Here is a 22396-nt window from a genome sequence, read left to right on the forward strand (position 1 = left end):
CTCTCCTACCTAACTCTTCATCCAGCTACTCCCCATGCCTCCCAGGTACACCCACCTAGGAGTCTACTTATCCAGAGATCTGCCTTTCCTGTGTCTGTCCCTTGGGTTTGCAATTGCTCCTCCAGGGCAGTGACCACAGCTTTCTAACTTGATGGGTAGTGTAGAGCACAAAATCAGACAGATGCTGTAACAGAACAAACCCTTCTATTGCTCTGCCATTGTTTTACGACTCTCATCTTTCCTCTACTTCATTCCCATGGTATGGATCTAACACCTAGAATGGCTCCAGTTCTGAAGCTTAACACCCAACTTTCTTTCTGATAACAGCATCCCACCCTTGCAGCTCATTCACTCCCTTAACACACACTTTCAACCCCAGTGTGACCTCTGGTTCCAGAACTGCTCATTTGGCCCCCAACTCTTTTCTCCCTTTGGCTCTACTTCTTTTCTTACCATGATCCATCACTTCAGTTGTTCTCTCACCATTTCCCTTTACCTTTGTACCCCATGGTTGTCCATCTACTCCAGAACAGTCAGTCCTGGATCAGTCCAGCCACTTACAGTCAGGCCAATGAGCTCTGCTAAAAAAAATCGCATCACCATACAAATTCACACTTTCCAACCTCCCAGGGCTCAGTGCTGCCGGAAATCCTCCATGTGTCTTAGTGTTTCTCCCATCTCCTTAGCAACTACTCCATATTCCACTTTTTCCCTTAAATCTACCCTTCCATCTTCCTCTGTCTCCTCAATGACCTTGCCCCTTAGTTCTATGGTGGGAACTGAGGGCTTCTTTCAAGGTCTTCCTTGCGCCCCTTAGCTGCTCAGAGATTTCAGCCTGGACCATCCTTTTCCTCTTCTTAATTCCCTCAGTGGAAGATAATCTCACTCCATCAATCATCCCAGATTTCTTTATTAAATTTCAGATTGTTCCACTCGATTGGCCCTGTTCCTTCAGTGTGTAAATTTGCTCACTTTTCTCTCCTCGAAAAATTCCTGTCACCACATTACTTACTCTTATCCCCAGTTATTGTATTATGGGGCAGGAGCAAAAATGTTAACAAGTGAATATCCACAGACTCTTCCCTTAATCCACCCTCTAATGAGAGTTCTGTCATTGCCATCTTGGCCTTTCCTCTCCCTCCTTCCGCAGGGGAAGGATTGTCTTTGTCTTTCCTGCTGTTGCAGAATCTGGGCAATGAGGCAAGAGGGGACTAGAAGGAAATCAGAGTAGCTGAGTGGATCTGCATGGTGAAAAGCTGTGCCAAGATGAGGAGGAAGATAAGAGAACTTGCCTGAGTGGGGTTTCCATAAGCATTTTAGGGGAAGAGATGGAGGTTTTAAAAAATGTAGACTCTCAGGTACCACAGTAGACTCATTGAACCAGAATATGCATTTTTTTTCTTCATGATATAGATTTAACAAGATTCCCTAGGTAATCTGTACATTAAGGTTTGAGAAGCACACACAAATTAACTAGAAACAGACCATAGGTATAAATATGAAAACCTAAGAATATCAAACTTCTAGAAGAAAATATAGGGGAAACACTTATGACCTTGGGTTGGGCAAAGAGTTCTTAGGTATAACAAAAAACAGAGCAAACAAAAAACTATGATCCATAAAAAGAAAAAAATAGATAAATTGAACTTCACCAATATTAAAAACTTTTTTACACTTCAAAAGACATGATTAAGAAAATGAAAAGACAAGCCACAGATTGGGAGAAAATATTTGCAAGTAACATATCTGATAAGAGACATGTATCCAGAATATATAGAAAACTCTCAAAACTCAACAATAAAAAGCTAAAACAATCCAAATTAAAAATGGGCAAAAGATTTGAATATACATTTCATTAAAGAAGATATATGAATGGCTAATAAGTGCATGAAAGAAAGCTCAACATCATTAGTCGTCATGGAAATGCAAATTAAACCACAATTAGATACCACTACATACCCTCTAGAATAGCTATAAGCAAAACAGTTGAAAAGACCAAGTTTCATGCCAGTGGGAATATAAAATGGCATAGCCACTGGAAAATAGTTTGGCACATTCTTCAAAGTTTACATATAAACTTAAGATAGAGCCCAGAAATTACACGTCTAGGATTTTACTCAAGAGAAACAAAAATGTGTATCTACACAAAGATATGTATATGATAGTTCATAGAGGCATTATACATAATAGCCGAAAACTTGAAACAGTTCAGTTGTTTATGAAGGCAGGAATGCATGAGCAGCAATGACTCTAGAAGTCACTGTCATCAGTAGCCAGTCAGGACAGGTGCACAGGTGCCTAGCACTTTCCAACATGCCTTTGCCTCCTCCTCTCCATGTCCAGCTCATGTCCCCAACTGCTAGCTCTACTGACCAATAGTGGCCCCAGGCCCACCACCAGACACTTGACTGGACCCATGGAAGCACCAAAGCTTCCCCTAGACCTACCCACGAGGCTCCCTTCATAAGTGGTTGGACGTGTCTGGCTTCTCAGATTGATTGAGTGACTCTTCCCCTGATCAGCCAATATCACTTTCAGGCCTTTACTTCCCCAGCTCCTTGCACAACTGTGAAAGGTCTTATTCCTATAATAAGTCCTTCGTCCCATAACACCAGTCACTCTGTTCCCCTGACTGAACACTGTTATTGGTACCAAAAGTGGTTCCAGGGGAACAGTACCTTATGGATAGGAATATGGAATTGGTTCGCTGATCTGACTAGATTTAAAGACATTAAAGACTCTGTTGCTAATGGTAAAGTGGACACTGGTAGTCCATGGCATTTAAGTAAAGTGGCAAACTTACATGACCACCTGTAATCACCTGCAATCAAGCTCCTAGGAAAAACAAGGCATTGAGTATTAAGTGGCTGCTGCCACAGAAAATTAGGATGCAAATAAAAATTGTAAAGAATTTGGTTGCTTTTAAGTACACTGGCGAGCTTGGGTAAAGAAAATGATGAGCTCAGTGCTCTACATACCCAGATCCAAGTGATAAACCAGAAGGCCCTGAAAGAAACTTTGTCTTCTGTGGGTTCAGGGCCAAGATTTCTGAAATCCAAACCCAAGGTCTAATCTTGAAGGTGGCTGAATTACAAGGCAAAAAGAATTTACATCAGTGAATGTACTGAAAACCATTGAATCGTATGCTTTAAAGGGGTGAATCATACAATATGTGAATTATTAGGTTGGCCAAATAGTTCATTTGTTTTTTTCCGTAAGATGGCTCTAGTAGTTGTCTTTAACTTCACTGAAAAGTTTTGTTAGATTGTATTGTGACAGTTGTCACATCAGCGTGCATTTAAAAAAAGACACCAAAATTGGTGAATTTTTGTGTAGCCAGTTTAATATTGAAGATGGAAGAAAAAAAGCAATGTTTTCAGCATATTATGCTTTAGTATTTCAAGAAAAGTAAAAATGCAACCGAAATGCAAGAAAAAAAAGATTTTTGCAGTGTATGGAGAAGGTGCTATGACTGATTGAACGTGTCAAAAGTGGTTTGTGAAGTTTCGTGCTGGAGATTTCTCGCTGGACGATGCTTCACGCTCAGGTAGACCAGCTGAAGTTGATAGCAATGAAATTGAGACATTAATTGAGAACAATCAATGTTATACCTCACGGGAGATAGCCGACATACTCAAAATATCCAAATCGAGCGTTGAAAATCATTTGCACCAGCTTGGTTATGTTCATTGCTTTGATGTTTGGGTTCCACATAAGTTAAGCAAAAAAAAACCTTCTTGACTGTATTTCCGCATGTGATTCTCTACTTAAACATAATGCAAATGTTCCGTTTTTAAATCTAATTGTGACGGGCGATGAAAAGTGGATACTGTACAACAATGTGGAACAGAAGAGATCATGGAGCAAGTGAAATGAACCGTCACCAACCATACTAAAGGCTGGTCCTCATCCAAAGAATGTGATGTTGTGTATATGGTGGGATTGGAAAGGAGTCCTCTATTATGAGCTCCTTCTGGAAAACCAAACAATTAATTCCAACAAGTACTGCTCCCAGTTAGACCAACTGAAAGTGGCACTCGATGAAAAGCATCCAGAATTAGTCAACAGAAAATGCATAATCTTCCATCAGGATAAAGCAAGACCACATGTTTCTTTGATGACCAGGCAAAAACTGTTACAGCTTGGCTGGGAAGTTCTGATTCATCTGCCATATTCATCAGACATTGCACCTTCAGATTTCCATTTATTTTGGTCTTTACAAAATTCTCTTAATGGAAAAATTTCAATTCCCTGGAAGACTGTAAAAGGCACCTGGAACAGTTCTTTGCTCAAAAAGATAAAAAGTTTTGGGAAGATGGAATTATGAAGTTGCCTGAAAAATGGCAGAAGGTAGTGGAACAAAAGGGTGAATATGTTGTTCAGTAAAGTTCTTGGTGAAAATGAAAAATGTGTCTTTTATTTTTATTTAAAAACCGAAGGCAATTTTTGGTCAATCCAATACATCTTTCAAAAGCTATTACCAAAAAAAACCCACAAAAATTTACAATCTTGCAAGTTTTTCTGTTAAAGTTAGCGCATTGATTGGGAAGAGAAGGATTCTGAAAATTGGGAGGGGGACACATGGGCAGTTTCTGATGAACTTGAGGACTTCAGACTCTAAATTCTGCCAAGCCTCCTGTGTCAGTAGAAGCAATCCTTCCTTCCCCTGTCTGAGGAGGTCAGCCTCCCCATCTCAGACTCCATAATGATCTCTCCTAAAGTGGGTGACTTGCAAGGGACTGTTGATTTCCCCTAGGACCTACCCCTACCCTAGACCCTTTCGCTGTCCCTCTACAGTCACTGATGATCTCATGCAAGCTCATGGCTTTAAGTGCCATCTCTATGCTGATGACTCAAATTTATAGCTTCAGTTCAGACCTCTCTCCTGAACTCCAGACTCATATATTCAACTGCTTTCTTTAAATCTCTGCTTGGATGCCTAATAGGCATCTCAAAATTAACTTGTTACAAGGGACCCTTTTAGTTTCCCTCCCCCAACTTGCTCCTCCACGGCTAAAATTCTTGGTGTCGTTCCTTCCCTCTTCTCTTTCTCTTACACCCACGTCTAATACATTAGTCAATCCTTCAAAAATATCTCCATAAGTTACTACTTCTCACGGTCGCCGCTGCCATCACCTGGCCTGAGACTTTTTTTATCATCTGTCACCTGTGTTTTTGGAGTGGCCTCTTAGCTGGTCTCTTGCTTCTAGCTCTGCCCCCTTTCAGTCTATTTCCAACACAGTAGCCGCGGTGATCCTGTCAAAATGCAAGTCATATAGCATTACTCCTCTGCTCAAAACCATGTAACAGCTTCCCAGTTCCCTCAGGGTAAAAGCTAGAGTTGTTACAATGGTCTACAGGATCCTGGATGATCTGCCCTCCTCCACCACCTCACTCCACCCAGCCACACTGGCTGTTTCAGGGGTTCTTGAATGTGCTGAGTTTACTTCACCCAAGGGCCTCTGCTCAGAATGCTCACCCCCCAGATAACCATGCCCCTTGGGTCTCAGGGTTTCTCAGCACTTTCCCAGTGAGGCCTTCCCTGGCCACCATATTTAAACTCTCAAACTCTCTCCACTCTTCATGTTCCTATCACCTCTCCTGTTCATGTCTCTTCCTATTACTTACCACTCTCCCACATACTACATATGGGTGGGGATTTTCATCCCCCCCCGACTGCTATATCCCCAGTGTCTAACACTATGCCTGGCACATAGTAAGCTCTTGATAAAAAACTGTAGAATGATGCATATATCCAGAGAAAACTCTAATTCGAAAAAATACATGCACCCCAGTGTTCATAGCAGCACTATTTACAATAGCCAAGACATGGAAGCAAACTAAATGTCTTTTCCTATAATGGAAAAGAATCTGAAAAATTATATATATATATATATGTATATAACTGAATCACTTTGCTGTATACCTGAAACTAACACAACATTGTAAATCAACTATACTTCAATTAAAAAATAAAGGGAAAAATCAATATAAAATCTAAATAAATAAATATATAAAAACTCGGAGGATGAAAGAATGCAAATAATTGACATGAGGTGTATAGTAGATACTCAATTATGTTAGTTGTCACTATTTAGCTGATTATTTCAACTACAGAGTCAGGAGGTATTCTAGACTATTTCTTCCTTTTCTTCTGCTCACTCCCATATCTAAATAGTCACAAAATTCTGTAGCATCTACCTTAGCCTAAGTCCTCATCATTTCTCAGCTGGGTTATTGTAATAGGCTCCAGACTGAATCCTGTCCTTTTCCCCTCTTTCTTTTCTCTTTTGCTAAACATTGCTGCTCGAGTTTCAAAATCACAAATCTGATCATGTCAATCCCCTGCTTAAAATTCTTCAGTGGCTCCCAGGACCTGTCAGAGTATACGCTTTTTCACTTAGTACACAAATCCTTTCGTGACCCAGCCCTCTGACCCCCTTGCTGGCCTCTTCTCCTGAGATTCTTCTTCACACCTTTCGCTCCAATCCAACAGGGCCACTCAGTTTCCCATAGAGAAATGTTCTTTTACAGCTTCTTGCTTCTGTATACGCAGTCCCTGAGGCCTGAAATGACTTTCTTTTTCCTCTGTCTCTTTTTAAACTTTAGCGGATCCTACTCATCTTTCACATCTCATCTCAAGCATGACGGCCTCCAGAAATTCTTCCTGGACTTCTCAGTCTGATTTAGGTAGCACTTTTCTGTACATTGCCCATCACAGCAGTACAGTCCTGCAGTGGAACTGGTAGTGTGCTGGTTTGCCTTCCCCACTAGTGAATACAAACCTGGAGGGTAGGAGAGGGGTCACACTATACTTAAAACCTCCATGTCTAGCACAGAAATGAGGGGGCCGGAAGTGTTTGCTGAAATCATGATGGTTGTAAGGTTAAGACTCTGCTAGCTTCCTGAGGCTGCCTTGCCTAGAAACAGAGAGGCAGGCTGGAAGCCAGGAAGCAAGACATTCATACAAGGGACATTTAGAGTTGGTCTGCTCTTGGGGTTAGAGAGTAACGACTTGAGAGAGAATAGGGAATGGACCAGGCTCTATAAAGCAGCAATGGTAGGAAAAGCACTTTGTATTTTGCACACTTGATTTGAAGAATGTTTCTGACATTTTCTTTGTGGCATTTCCTTTGTATTATCCCTTAGTATGTAACAAAGTCTAATGGAAAATTCCAGTCTGCCTTAGCTGTTCTAAAATAATCCATGAAAAACAATTTGGGTCCATGATTGAGCTGGAGTATTAAAGGTGCAGCCATTCCCCTCTTGGTGATGGCAGCAAGAATGTCTTCCAAACAGAAGAATTTTAATTGATGTATCACTTTGGAGGGCTTAAGGTTTCCCTCTATGCTTTCACCAAAGGGAAGGTAAAATTTATAACGCACAGTCCTCCCCACCTACGGATATTCTTTCCTGAGCTGAAACCTTGAAGCTTCAGAGTTTTCTTTTAAGAAAGAGGCTTTCCCCCTTCACAGAGACTTAATAAATACTTGGAATGAGGACGTTTTCTGATTGGTTGTCCAGACATAAAGAGGCATTCTGATCGGTGCCGAGGTGGATGGAGTGGGTGAAGGGTAGGAGGGTGGTGATGGAAAGGCGCCGAAAGCCCCCTCTGCTCAGAGCGAGTACAAAGGCGCAACCGATGGTGCGCACATAAACATATTACTCAACGATGAGAATTTCATTCTTTTCAAATAGGCTGTTGTAAGAAAGGGGCAAATATTTAAGCAACAGTTGGAGTGTTTGCAATTGCAACTCCCGCTGATGAATTTAAGATGCTAAAAGGGCGACAGGGGACATTGGCTCAGAACAGAGCGTTAAGGCTGTGGTAATAGAAAGCAATCTGTTCAAGGCGAGGTCTTGGAGGGCAGAGAAAACAAAAATAAAACCAAGCAAGTGAAAAGGATAAATAATGGAGAGGCAATAACAACCACCTTATAATCACTGAGAAAATACCGACATTAATAAATCTTGAAAGACAGATACGGATGCTGAAGTCGAGGGGCTGGACTCTCTCAGAACCCCGGTGACGCTGGAAAAAGTGAAGATGTTAGAGGAGGGGTACGAGTAACAAAAATAAGTTAGAAAAACTATGTAGATACTAAGTTGCTCTTTGTTTTACGTGGGTATAGAGCACATCTATATACTTCCCTTCCTTTAAAAATGTCAGCCATTCTTATAAATATTCATCTTCATGTAGCTAGGAGAGAGTGATTTTAGACTCACAAAATTTTAGTGCTGGGGCTTAGAGACCATCTCTTCCAGCCCCCATCACTTTACAGATGAGGATCCTGAAGTCTGGGGAGGGGATGTGATTTGTGCAGGATCACACTCTCAGACAACTTACCTGACTTCCCTTCCAGTGTTCTTTCTGTGACGTCAGGAGTTTCCAAGTGTTTAAAGTAAAAAGACCCCCCTTTTTTAATGTCAAACATGTTGAACACTCTTACATGACCAAAGCTGTGCTTTTAGTATCTACTGATTATAAATTTTATATGCAGTCACGATAAAAAGCAACCACGAAGTCAGTAAAGCTTATAAAGTATCTTGTATTACTCATGTACATTTGAAAATGCAGAATATATCTATGAGTGAGTGACACATGATAGTTTCAGTCTCTAAGCAGCTTGGTGCTCAAAAGGACCATAACCCTGAGGCCTCCCAGGGCTGGCAGCTTCCAGGTTGGGAACAGGGTCCTGCACCAGGATGAGCTGGCTATTTCCAAACCCAGCATGAAAAGAAATACGTCCATTCTCTTAAGAATAAAGAAGGTATCAAGTGAAATCGAGTACCTTAATTTGCAAAGAATTTCATAAGGACTTTGGGTAATTTCAGAACACAGAAGAAGAGAGTCCTATTCTGTGAGCCTGGCCCAGAGCTGAGCAGAGATGACCAGATGAGCAGAGCAGAGAGGCAGGGGCTGCCCTTCTATCTTCATGGGTAGGAAGGAAATCCATCCCACAGTGGGAGAAACTCAGAGTGTTACAACAGTCCTGGGAGTTGGAGGAGGGTTGGAGTGGGGGGAAGACTGAGGGGTGCAGTGCTCCCCAGATGGGAGACTGCTGAGTTTGGGAATCTGTGGGTCACACAGGTGGGGGTACTCCCAGGAGAGCCCTGGGTCAGTTACCACTTATTGAACACCTACTCTGTGCTAGGCACTCTGCTGGGTTCTTCACATGCACCATTTCATTTAATAATCGCACTTCAAGGCAGAGGCTATTCTAACCCCCACTGTATGGTTGAGGAAAGAAAGGCTTAGAGAGGCTTTGTAATTTGCCTAAGATCTTGGGGCTGGAACTGGAACCCTGCTAGCTTGATTCCAAAGTGTCTGTTCCTAGCCACAACCTTAGCCAGCAAGAAGGTAGTGAGCTGTTGTGAGATTCAATTGAGATAATCCATGTGAAGTGTGTCTGAGCTTATAAAAAAGGCTTATTACATGGTGATGATGATTATCAATATTTTCAACATTTTTATGTTGGAAATGCAAATAACATTAAAAGGATGAAAACACTGGGGTGTTGTAAGAAAATCAAGAGTGTGAAACCTTCCAAGATGGGATCTTAAAAAAAAATGAATTGTGCCCTTGGGTAAGAGAGGGGAACCAGACTGTGAACCCAGAGGAATGGCCAGAGTACACAGGACTGATGTGGATGGACGTGGATACCTCCCAGGGGTGACGAGGCTGCCTCCACCAGGATGACAAGAATTGCCACCAATGCAGGGGGCGAGTCCTGAGACAGGCAGAATGTGGTGCGGGACCCTGTGTGGAGAAGTGTGTGATGGGGAGGCAAGCTCCTGGGATTTGATTGGTTGGGTTCAGAGACAAGAATATTTCATCACCTTTACTCTTATTATTACCCATTTCCTTGTGTCCAGGTGGGTATGAGGGGGACATTTGCTAGCAATGACACTGTAATAGGTCAATGTTCAAAATGACATCCTAGTAGAAAAACCTAGATATGGTCAGGATCCAGAAAAGTTGAGTGTCAGTGGTAGGAAGAGTCTGAATAAGTGTTAAATTTAGTTAATCCACTTACTAAATCAGAAGTGGCCCTTTGGAACAGTTATTCAAAGTCTCTGTTTTGAAAACATGGAGCGCTTCAAAAGAGTTCTGCCATGGTACGTAAGAAAGAAGGCATGGTTTGATAGCTTACATTTTCAAAAACTGTAAGTTTCATTTTAGAGAATTAAAATTGTATATATGTAGCAAAAATAACTTTCTCTAAAATTTCAAGCAGAGCTTTAAAAACCACGCGCTCAATTGATTTTATTCATTCTCTAGGGAGAAAATTTCTTTTGCAGAGAATGATTTAATCCATGAAACCGGCTCTTACTGTCCCTGTTAGAGGATAAGATTTTCTACTTAATTTGAGCAAATGATTGAACAAGTTTTGTGGAATTTGGCAAATTTTCCTCTAGAAATTGTCACTTTTTTCCTTTAGTTAACTGAAAACAGGGAGGTGTATATGACAATGGCCACCAAAGAAAATGCATTGTTTGCAGTGATTGGTTAATTTGAGGAGACTCAGATGGTATATTATCCCAGAAATTGCTCAAAATTGAGACTGCTCCATCCTGAAAAACCTGATGAGATCAGAAACACAGCATTTTGAAGGTCTTTTTGGTGCACTGTGTCCAAAGTTTATTGTGAGAAGGAGGAAATATGTTAACACGTCAGTATTTTCAGGTGACATCAACACTAATTGTCTAGAGAATGACAAGACTCAGCATATCATATAAAGAGACTGGCCCTCTGATGGCAAGACTCCTAAGCAGAAATGTATCATAATAGGGACAAATGGGTGTTAATAACATAAATAGTCTGGGATAGGCGCTCCATGATAAATAGGGCTATTAAACAAAGCCTGATCAGGATGTCAGACTGGTGAGGACAGAAAATGTTTCTAATTCTTCTGCATCGTACCAAAGAAGGAAAGCTGGTCCAAGGAGAAGTTTGCTGTGGAAAAAAAATACTGCGTTTCTCTCATAAGCTAAGATTCTCAGACTGCACCAGTCTGGGGTCTACTTTGCAGAACAACAGCTTTTCCCATGACTCAAGCTGTCTTCAGCCATGAGGTCACTGCTGGCATCCATGGTTCTGTGTCCCCTGGGAGGCCTGGTTGATGTCCCACACAAGGAGCCCCACACCTGTCAGTAGCTCCAGTGAGACACTCCTATTCTCTCAAAGAATCCTAACAGACATTGGGATCATTATCTGTGATGATTAATTTTATGTATCAACTTGACTGGGTCATGGGGTGCACAGATATTTGATCAAACATTAATTCTGGGTGTTCCTGTGAGGCTGTTTTTGGATAAGATTAACACTTGAATCAGTAGAATAAATAAAGCAGATTGCCTTCCCTAATGTGGGTGGGCCTCATCCAACCAGTTGAAGGACTGAATTAAGAAAAAAAAAAGGCTGCCCTCCTACACTGTTGGTGGGAATGTAAGTTGGTGCAGCCACTATGGAGAACAGTATGGAGGTTACTTAAAAAACTAAAAGTAGAGCTACCATATGACCCAGCAATCCCACTCCTGGGCATATACCCAGAGAAAACCATAATTCGAAAAGATATATGTACCCCAATGTTCATTGCAGCACTACTTTCAATAGCCAGGACATGGAAGCAACCTAAATGTCCATTGACAGAGGAATGGATAAAGAAGATGTGGTACATATATACAATGGAATATTTCTCAGCCATAAAAAAGAACGAAATAATGCCATTTGCAGCAACATGGGTGGACCTAGAGATTGTCATACTGAGTGAAGTAAGTCAGACAGAGAAAGACAAATATCATGTGATATCGCTTATGTGGAATCTAAAAAAATGGTACAAATGAACCTATTTACAAAACAGAAATAGAGTCACAGATGTAGAAAACAAACTTATGGTAAACAAGGGGGAAGGGGGGGGGGAGACAAAATGGGAGGTTGGGATTGACATATACACACTACTATATATAAAATAGATAACTAATAAGAACCTACTGTATAGAGTAGGGAACTCTACTCAGTACTCTGTAATGACCTATATGGGAACAGAATCTAAAAAAGAGTGGATATATGTATATGTATAACTGATTCACTTTGCTGTACAGCAGAAACTAACACAACATTGTAAATCAACTATATTCCAATAAAAATTAATTTTTAAAAATGGCTGATCCTCTATTGAGTAAGAGAATTCTTCCTGCCAGACTGCCTTTGAACTGAGACATCAACTTTTTCTTGAACTGAAACATCAACCTTTCCTGGGTCTTGAGCCTGTGACTTTCAGATTGGAAATTAAACTATTTGCTCCCCTGGGTTTCCAGCTTGCCAACTTACTCTGCAGTTCTTGGGACTTGCAGCCTCCATAATCACAAGATCCAATTCCTTATAATAAATCTCTTTCCATATATATATTTACATAGGCATTGTATTGATTCTGTTTCTCTGGAGAACTCTGAGTAATACGCTGTCCATCATCTAATTCCCTCCTTCTCTGGTCTGGGGAGTTTCCCAGTGAATTAGTCAGAGTCCTCCAGAGAAAGAGAACCAATTATACACACACACACACACATATATATATATATATATATATAAATGGCTCATGTGATTATAGAGGCTGAGAAGTCCCACAATTTGTTGTCTGTAAGCTGGAGACCCAGGAGAGCTGGTGGTGTAATTCAGTCTGAATCTGAAAACCTAAGAACAAGGAGAGCTGATGCACAGATTCCAACCCAGGTCTGATGATCTGAGGGAGAGCTAGGAGTGCTGAGGGCAGAAGACTGATGTCCCAGCTCAAGCAATCAGGCAGGAAGGACTGAATTCTTCTTTCCCCTCCCTTTTTGTTCTATTCAGGCCATCAATGGGTTGGACGATGTCTACCCATGTTGGGGAGGGCAAGTTGCTTTACTGAGTTCACTGACTCAAATGCTACTTTCATCCAGAAACATCCTGACAGACACATTCAGAAAAAATGTTTAGCCAAATATCTGGGCATTTTGTGATCCTGTCAAGTTGACACATAAAATTAACCATCACACCCAGTGGGTATCTTCTTGGTGGGAGGCAATGCTCCATTTCCTGCTACAGAAAACCAAGAGTTAGGTGGTCCCTCGCCCCGCACCTTGGCTGCAGGATGCAGGCACGTGACCTGTGCTGGCCCAATCAGATGTTCCTGCCTGGGACTTTGCATCTGAAGAGGGTGAGCTAAGAGAAAGTGTCAGTTAGATCTAACTTCTGGTTGTGGCAGAGAGTGGCTGATAAAGGATGGTCATCTTGGTTCTCCAAACATGCTGATTTTCTTCTCATTTTCTGAGCCTGGTTCTCCCATCATCAATGGCTTCTGAAGGCCCTCTGTATCTTTCCAATAAATGTTCTTTTCAACTGAAGAGCTAAAGTCAATCTCTGTTACTTGTAACCACAAACTCTGACTGGTATAGAGGTGAGGCCCATCTTTCAGGCTGGACACTTGGAATCAAGACACTCCTATTCCTGTTTTGTGTCATGTGTAAACTTACAGGCAGATGGCTCTGGCTGCAACTGAGTGGGTCAGCCACAAGAGGAGTGCTGAAGCCAAAGGGCATAATCACATCAATGACAGTGACCAAGTATCAAGCCTTTCCCATGTGCCAGCCACTGTGCCATGAGCTTCTCTTACATTATCTCAGCTGATTATCACTACAGTCATCTGTGATTGGCAGCATTATTATCCCCATTCTTCAAATGAGGAACCTGTAACAGAAAGATTAAGGAATTTGCCTAAGTTTGTACTGTCCTAAGTGGCAGAGATGGAATTCATGTTCAGGACTATTGGTGCCTCCAAAGGTGTAACTAGCATGGTAGGTGTAGTGAGACTCTGTGAGTCCTCTCTGGAAGGATTGAAGGAGGAGTGTACAGAGGCAGGAGGTAGGGAATCAGCCAAGAAGAACAAGGGCCAAGCGTGTTGATAAGGGCCACCTAAGAGTCTGCTTTGGTGTTTCTTGTATTCAGGCAGCAGAACTCATCCTCACTCATTTAAACAGAAAGGGATTTGTTGCAGGGTATTGTTTAGTTTGTAGAATTTCCAGAATTGGCTCAAATCATGCTTGATTGCTACAAATTCATGGATCACGCAGACAGGGGAAATGATTAAGCAGAATTCCAGACTGTTCTAGAGGAAACGCACTGTTGCCATTGCTGACCACCCAGAGGCTATGATGCTAGGGATAGAACCATCTTCCCAGCCACTCCAGAAAAGCCAATCCCTCTGCTGCCACCCTTGCTGGGTGGTCCAGCCTCTCATGGCACATAGCCACTGACCCAATTGCTCAACTTTGCCTTCCAAGTCTCATGTGGGTGTCTTGGCTTGGTGGACCTAGGTCACATGGGGAACACTGGTGGCAAAGAATCTGCAAAATGTAGTTTTTAGCTTTTCAACATCTTTAGTTCAGGAAGGCACTTTAGAAGGGGGTTGGAGTGGACGCTGAATGCCGAATCAATGGTATTGTCTTGCCTCAACTTCATTGCTCTCCGTACACATGTGTGGTGGAGAATGTGTGTGAGGTCCTGATACTCCAAGTTGATATCATACAACTTCACATCTGGAAAGGAATCTGGGGTTTGCAGGTCCTAGGGGTTCCCGAAGGGGCGTTAGGGGACTGCCACAGTGATCAAGGAGGGGGCTGGGGGAGGGGCAGGGCCAACACATTTTATAACAGCTTGGCTCGGATATGTTTCAGATTCTGTGCTAAAAATATATAAACAAAATAAAAGAGGTTGCAAATCACTGGCTAGTCTAACTTTTTCATTTTTACTGATGAGAAAACAGGGAGTCAGAGATGCAAATGCCTTGTCCACAGTCATAGAACTAGCAGAGGGTAAAACTGAGACCAAAAATAGAACTGTTCCTTTCTCTACTGCACCATGATATCTGAAAGTGTGTTCATTCAAAATTGTATCATTGCCCAAGATGCACGACATTCTGGGTCTAGCACAGGTAGTGATATTACCTGATTTCAACTTCAACATCACTGCCCTGGAGAAGTCTGCCTGGATCCACCAGGCCAAGCCAGTTCTTTCTGTCATATGCATTCTTGGAGCCTATACTTTTCCCTTGTAGCGCTTAGCACAATTATAATGAAGAATTTCATCACTGTATTGCTTAATATCTATCTCTCTTATTAGAATGTAAGTTCCATGAAGTAAGGACTTTGTTGGTCTTGTTCACGGATATATACCCAGAATGTGACAACTTCCAATGGACAACCCAAACACTGAAAAAGACTGGAAATCAGGGCAGCTAGGTCTAAGCCCTGCCTCAGTCTTCCCCAGGGGGAGGGAGCAGTGTTTGCTGCTCATGAACATGGACTGCAGGGTGAGACAATCTGAGTTCAGCCCCGAGCTATGTCTCGTCTCCTCATTTGTTAAATGAGCCTAATAATTCCACTCTCCTTTACTGTTGTGAGGAGGACAGGAGAGAATGACTAAAATTTGGACCTGAATTTGGATACACATTTCCCATGGCTAGTCAAACTATGGTAGAAATTATAATCCGTGCCTATGGAAAGAATATCCTAGAATGTGAGGACTGAAACTGTTCCTGAGATCCTTGGGATTTAGCTTCCTATATTTATAGGACCTTCATTTCTGATTGAAAAAAAAATAAATGTAAATTATAGAAAAAAATAGAAAATATAGATAATTATAAGGAAGAAAATTTAAAAATCACCTCATGATCTAATATTAATATTTTGGCATACATCATCCCAACCATTTTTATGTTCATATTTATATATCATAATTTATACTGCTTGTAATCTGCATATTTTCATTTTAAATATTTTAAGACCATTTTCATATTTTAAATGTTCTTATATAATACAATTTTTTTTTTTACCATTTTTTCTTTTTTTAATTTTGATTTGAGACCTTTTCTTTTCTAATGTAAGCATTTAATGGTATAAACTTCCCTCTTGGCACTGCTTTAGATGCATCCCACAAATTTTGACATGTTATATTTTAATTTTCATTAAGTTATATGTATTTTTATTTCCTTTTTTGGGACATTTTAATTTTGCTAACTAGCCTTTTTAATTATGAAGTTAATTTATTCATATGGTAAAACAATCCAAACTTTATGAGTTTTCAATAAAAAGAAAGTCCTTCTCTCATTCCACACATACCCCGTTTCCTTTCATCAAGGTACACATAGTGAACAGTAACTTTGTGCACCTGACAGAAACTTTCCACTGACACACGTGTTTGTGTGCATGTGTGTGTGAGATAATACGTTTCATGTTTTATCTTTTATTGAACAAATAGGAGCACACAACACACACTTGTGCACCTTACATATGTGGTAGATTGATTACCAAAATGGTCCCAATTATTCCCCGCCTTCTCATACTTCTTGCAATATAACTTTGAAGCTACTCCCATAAGAGAGGGAGAATAATGTAAATCAATGAAGTTAGAAAACTCCCTCACACCTATACAAAAATAAACTCAAATGGCTTAAAGGACTTAAATATAAGACATGACACCATAAAAATCCTAGAAGAGAACATAGGCAAAACATTCCCTGACATAAATTGTAGCAATGTTTTCTTATGTTTCCCAAGGCAAAAGAAATAAAAGCAAAAATAAACAAATGGGACCTAATCAAACTTACAAGCTTTTGCAAAGGAAACCACCAACAAAACAAAAAGATAACCTATGGAATGGGAGAAAATATTTGCAAACAATGCAACCAACAAGGGCTTAATTTCCAAAATATACAAACAGCTCATACAACTCAATATAAAAAAAAATAAACAATCAAAAAATGGACAGAAGACCTAAATAGACTTTTTTCCAAAGAAGACATACAGATGGCCAAAAGGCACATGCAAAGACCCTCAACATTGCTAATTATTAGAGAAAGGCAAAACAAAACCACAATGCAAATCAAAACCTCACATCAGAATAATCATCATCAAAAAGTCTACAAATAATAAATGCTGGAGAGGGTGTGGAGAAAAGGAAACCCTCCTACCCTGTTGGTGGGAGTGTATATTGGTGCAGCCACTATGGAGAACAGTATGGAGGTTCCTTAAAAAACTAAAAATAGAGTGATCATATGATCCAGCAATCCCACTCCTGGGCATGTATCTGGAAAAAATGAAAACTCTAATTTGAAAAGATACATGCACACCAATGTTCATAGTAGCACTATTTACAATAGCCAAGACATGGAAACAACCTAAGTGTCCATTGACAGATGAATGGATAAAGAAGATGTGGTATATATGTACAATGGAACATTACTCAGCCATAAAAAAAGAATGAAATAATGCCATTTGCAGCAACATGGATAGACCTAGAGATTATTTTACTAAGTGAAGTAAGCCAGACAGAGAAAGACAAATATCATATAATATCACTTATATGTGGCATCTAAAAAAAAAATAATACAGATGAACTTATTTGCAAAACAGAAATAGATTCACAGCCATAGAAAACAAATTGATGGTTACCAAAGGGGAAAGGAGGGGAGGAGAGATAAATTAGGAGTTTAGGATTAACAGATACATACTACTATATATAAAATAGATAAACAACAAGGACCTACTGTATAGCACAGGGAACTATATTCAATATCTTGTAATAACCTGTAGTGGAAAAGAATCTGAAAAAGAATATATATATAAAACACTGAATCACTTTGCTGTACATCTGAAACTAACACAACATTGTAAATCAACTATACCAAAAAAAAAAAAAAAAAAAGAATTAAAAAAAAAAAGAGGGAGAATATTTCCTTACCCCTTGAACTTGGGTTTGCTTTGGCCAGCAGGATGTGATGGAAGTTATGGTATACCAGTTCTCACTCTAAGTCTCAAGAAGCCTTGCATGCTTCCACTTCCTCTTTTGGAATTCTATCACGTGAACAAACCTGGGCTAACCTGTTGGAAGATAAAAGTCCATGTGGAGGTTAATTGTCCCAGCCAAGTCAGTTCTAAACCAGTCTACACTGGCTGACCTCCAAACATGTGAGAGCCTGCTCAAGATCAGCAGAGCTGGCTACCCAACCCACATCTGACTACAGAGTCAACCAAAGGTCAACCAACAATGAAAAATGCTTATTGTTTTAAGCCACTGAGTTTTGGAGCAGTTTGTTATGTGGAAATAGCTAACAGATACAGTGATGTTTTCATATTAGTACATTGAATAAATTAACATGTATAAAGCACTTAGAACAGTGCCCAGCCCACAGTAAGCTTTCAAACATGTTAGCGCTAATTATTATTACATACAAATAATGCCTGCAAAGTATTCCATTGTATGATGTACTGTTATTTATTCAAAGAGTCTTCATTTGTTGAATATTTATATTGTTTCCATTTTGTTTCTACTGTAAAGAATGCTGCAATCGTCCTAGTATATAAATTTTTTTTTTGGTCTATTAATGGGAAAGAATTCTTAAAAATGTAATTGCTGGCTCAAAGTATATGTACGCTTTAAAAAACGATGGATAATAAAAATTTGTCTTCCAAAGTTACTCAATTCGTTTCCACCAACATTGTATGAAACGACTGTTTCTTCTCTGCCATCACCAGACCCAATGTTATTTTAATGACTGCATAATAGTCTGTCATAATATGTGCCATAGTTTATTTAACCAGTCTTCACTGTTGAACATTTAGGTTGTTTCCTTTTTCCCCACATTATAAACAAGACTGTGGAGAACATTCCAGCAGATAAATCTTTTCACACATTCATGATTATTTCCTAACGATAAATTCCTAGAAGAATTTTTGAGTCACAGGATTTACACATTTTTAAAGGATTTTGAATATATAATGCCAAATTATTCCTCAGAAAAATTATACCAGATTATACTCAAATGCAGCATTTACAAAAACCTTTATTATGGAAAATTTTAGAAATATACAAAAGAATAGAGAACATTACGACACCCCCAGATAGCCATCACTCAGATTCAATAATGATCAACTTAATGGCCAACCTATTTCATCTACAACCTATTTCATCCCAATTTGGCTAGATTATTTTGAATCAGATCCAGAGGGGATGTTTTTAGTAAACTTTCATTTAAGCAGGTGAGGATTCGGAAGACCGATGAAAGTCTCCCTCTTCAGAGGGGATCCCGGTGGGAATCTCTTGTGACCACAGCCCAGGTCTCTAGCCAGGGGATGGCCTCACTGAGGGGCACAGGGAAACGGGGGAGCCCTGGTGCATTGTGCTTATCCCCTGCCCTGTGGGAGCCAATGATCCTGCAGGAAGTGACTAGTCCAGACCACTTCTGAGGGCGTCCAGGGTTTTTACTGAGTCTCTGTGTTCCCCAGCTGCATGTCATTCGCCATTTGAATAAAGCAGAGGTAGATAATATAATCCATCCATAGTTTACGTAAGAGCAAATATTATGAGTCATGTTTACAGTGATTGCAGCTGGGCAGGAGGCTCTTCCTTGGCCTCTGCTGAAATTTTCCAGGCTGATTGAATTTTGTAATACTAGTTGGTTACATTGCACCAACTACAAGTCACACAATCTTGGGACAGAAATAACAAGCAATTTCCTTTAGTAAGAAGGTACGGTAATGGCTCAGTGTCTTCCCAACTCTCAGGGTATGTTATATAGGACTGTACCATGAAGCAAACTGCACTATCGCTGAGATGTTGCTCTGAGGGGAAAGAAACATAACTTGAAGATGTATGTCAGTGAATTTGCAGATAAAGAGCAGCAGGAGACCTGTGTTCTAGACCAAAACAGTAAGTGGAAGGAAGATGAATACTCAACATTGATTTCAAAATGTCAGATTCAAAGCACCCTCAAAAGTTCACTGCAATGATTTCCAAGCTACTGTATTAACTCTAGAGGTCATCCAGCCTTGCTTTAAATAATCCACATGATAATGCTTGTGTCATCAGAATGCAAAGGAAAGGCCACAGGCTTTGAGGCAAACAGAACCAGGTTTGAATCAAACTCCACCACGTACTTGCTGATTCGGGGCAGCTTCTGAGAGCGGGGAAGGCAAGTACAATGTACGTTCTAAGGACAGGGGAGGTGGGGAGGGGCCTCCAATTGTCGGGGTCCAGCCTGCAGGTGAAACCAGTGGTCACGTCTTCTTAAAGACTACCCCCAACGATCGGAAAGAGGTCAGAGGTCTTCCTAGAGGAAGTGGCATCTCAGCTGGAGTCAGAGAACCACTGGGAGTCAGCCAGCCGACAGGAGGGTAGGTGAATAGGAGATCAGCATTTGTGGGTAGGAGGATTCCAGACAGAGGGAACAGCCTCCAAAGGTTTGGAGAAAGAAATGAGAAGCACACTATGGTAATTAAAGTTGTCAAGTGTAGCTGGAGTGCGGTGTGCCTGGACAGGGGCAGGGTGACACTGAGGAGGTAGCAGGAGTCAATCTTGAAGGGACATCCAAGGTAAATTCAGGACCATTCAGGAAACAGTAGAGTTTCAAGCTTGCCAGTGACAGGATCAGGAGGCTGAGATCTCTGATCTCAGCTGCCGCGCAGAATAGATTGGAGAGGGTGATCCATTAGGAGACGGTTGTGGCAGTGAAGTGGTATGGACCAGGGCAGTGACCGGGGAATGGCGAACCATGGATGGCGCCCAGAGCTATTTCACAGGTAAACAACTGGATCTGGTGATTGTGGGATATGGTAGGTAAAGGGAAGTGGGAGGTACCCAGGGTGGTCTCCTGGCTTCTGCCTTGGCCTCTTGTGGGTGGTGGTGCTAGTCACAGAGATAGGGATGGTCACAGGGGTGGCACGGGGGAAGATGGGGAGTTTGTGCTGAGTTTGAGGCCAAAGAGGTTCTCTGGGCAATTGTGTAAATACACTGGGGACTGAGAAGGGTGACAGAGCTTGGTTGTGAGCTGTCAATGCACGGAGGGTCACTGAAGCCACACGAGCAGAGATGATCTCCAGGAAGAGCACTTAGTCAATGAAGAGAAAAAAAAAAAACTCCTCATTGATGAAACGGCCAAGATCTCATGTGAAGTGCCGAGCCTGGCCCTGGGTGGGGTGGCAGGCGATGGCAGGGCCCCCTCTTTGTCTCCCTGTGGTGCGACGGGCAGGCTTGTCCCACCCCAGTGCCATTTTCACAGTCTTACATGATCTCCCTCTTCTTGGCTGCCTCCTTGGTTTAATACCAGCTATGAATATTCCAAGTCTGCCCCCCTCCCTACCCATGTTCCAGAAAATGAAAATGGACCGCTTGATACGCAGGCCCTGACCTCAATCCTATAGTGCTCAGATTTTTCCCAACCAAGCAGGGTTTCAGTCAGAGACCGCGGCTGCCTGCCACTCCGCGAATGGATCTTAAAGCCGTGGTTTGCTTCATGATATACAGGAGAGAAATCTGGTCAGGAAACTCCAGAAAATCGTTTCTCGGCCATCTGTCTTCCCCTGAATGGCAGCCAGAGATCGCTCACCAAGTCGTGTGTATGGCAGCTCGGCAGCTCAGTTGGAAAGGAACCACAGCCTAGGTGCCAGGGCGCGCGTGCTCCGTGTTTGGTGACGGCAGCTGGCTGCCAGGCTGCTCCCGGGGTCAGCAGGACCAGATTATGCAAGGACAGGAAAATTAGCTCCCCAAGTCATCCCAACAAAGTTAATTTCGTTGCTGCAATTAACTTTCCATCTGCTGGAATGTGGTTATGCTGCATTGACAGCCAAGCCCTGAGTCCAGGTAATGGCAGGCCCGCTGGTGCCAGCTTTTCCACTTAGTACTAGTTTGAGAGGAAACGTGAACTGAATAGACTCTGCTGGAGAAGTCTCAGAGAGATTCTCCCATGCCCAGCTGCCCTGAGGGCCTCACAGCAGATGTTAACTCTTCTTCCTTGGAGTCTATTAAAAGTGGGCTGACTCAATGGAAAGTCTGAATCCATGAACTGTGCTTTCCAGCGGAGCAAAGGGAAAGAAAGAACAAAGAGGTGGTGCTCTCCAGGAGCGGCAAATGTTTGTATTCATAAGAAGAACCCTTTCTGACTTCCTCCTCACCACTCTCCCCTCTCCACCATCCAGGCTGCAGCATCTCTGACTCTATTCTTGGCATAGTGCACCCCTTCGATTTAGAACCACAGGGAGAAGGCCGGCGTCCTACTCTTTCATTTATTGAACTGGATCATTTTTCATTATGCGTATCAAGGGGCAATTCTGGCTGAGCTAGAACTTAGTCATTGCATGTTATTATCCCTCTCTATGTATTTGCACCCATTCCTATGCATGGGGTGCAGACTTTGTAGTTGGACGAGGATGAAAGCAGGGGTTTTAGAGATCTGTCTTCCACCTGCCCCCTTGACCTGGGTTGACCTCTACAGAGATAAGGATTTGAAACTGATGGAGTTATTTTCACGGAAGACTCTGTAAGATTCTGGGCACAAACTGGGATGCTTAGGACCCAGGTGACAAA

The sequence above is a fragment of the Balaenoptera borealis genome (assembly GCF_965194805.1).
Source record: "Balaenoptera borealis genome assembly, chromosome: 1".
NCBI classification, from domain to species: Eukaryota; Metazoa; Chordata; class Mammalia; order Artiodactyla; family Balaenopteridae; genus Balaenoptera; species Balaenoptera borealis.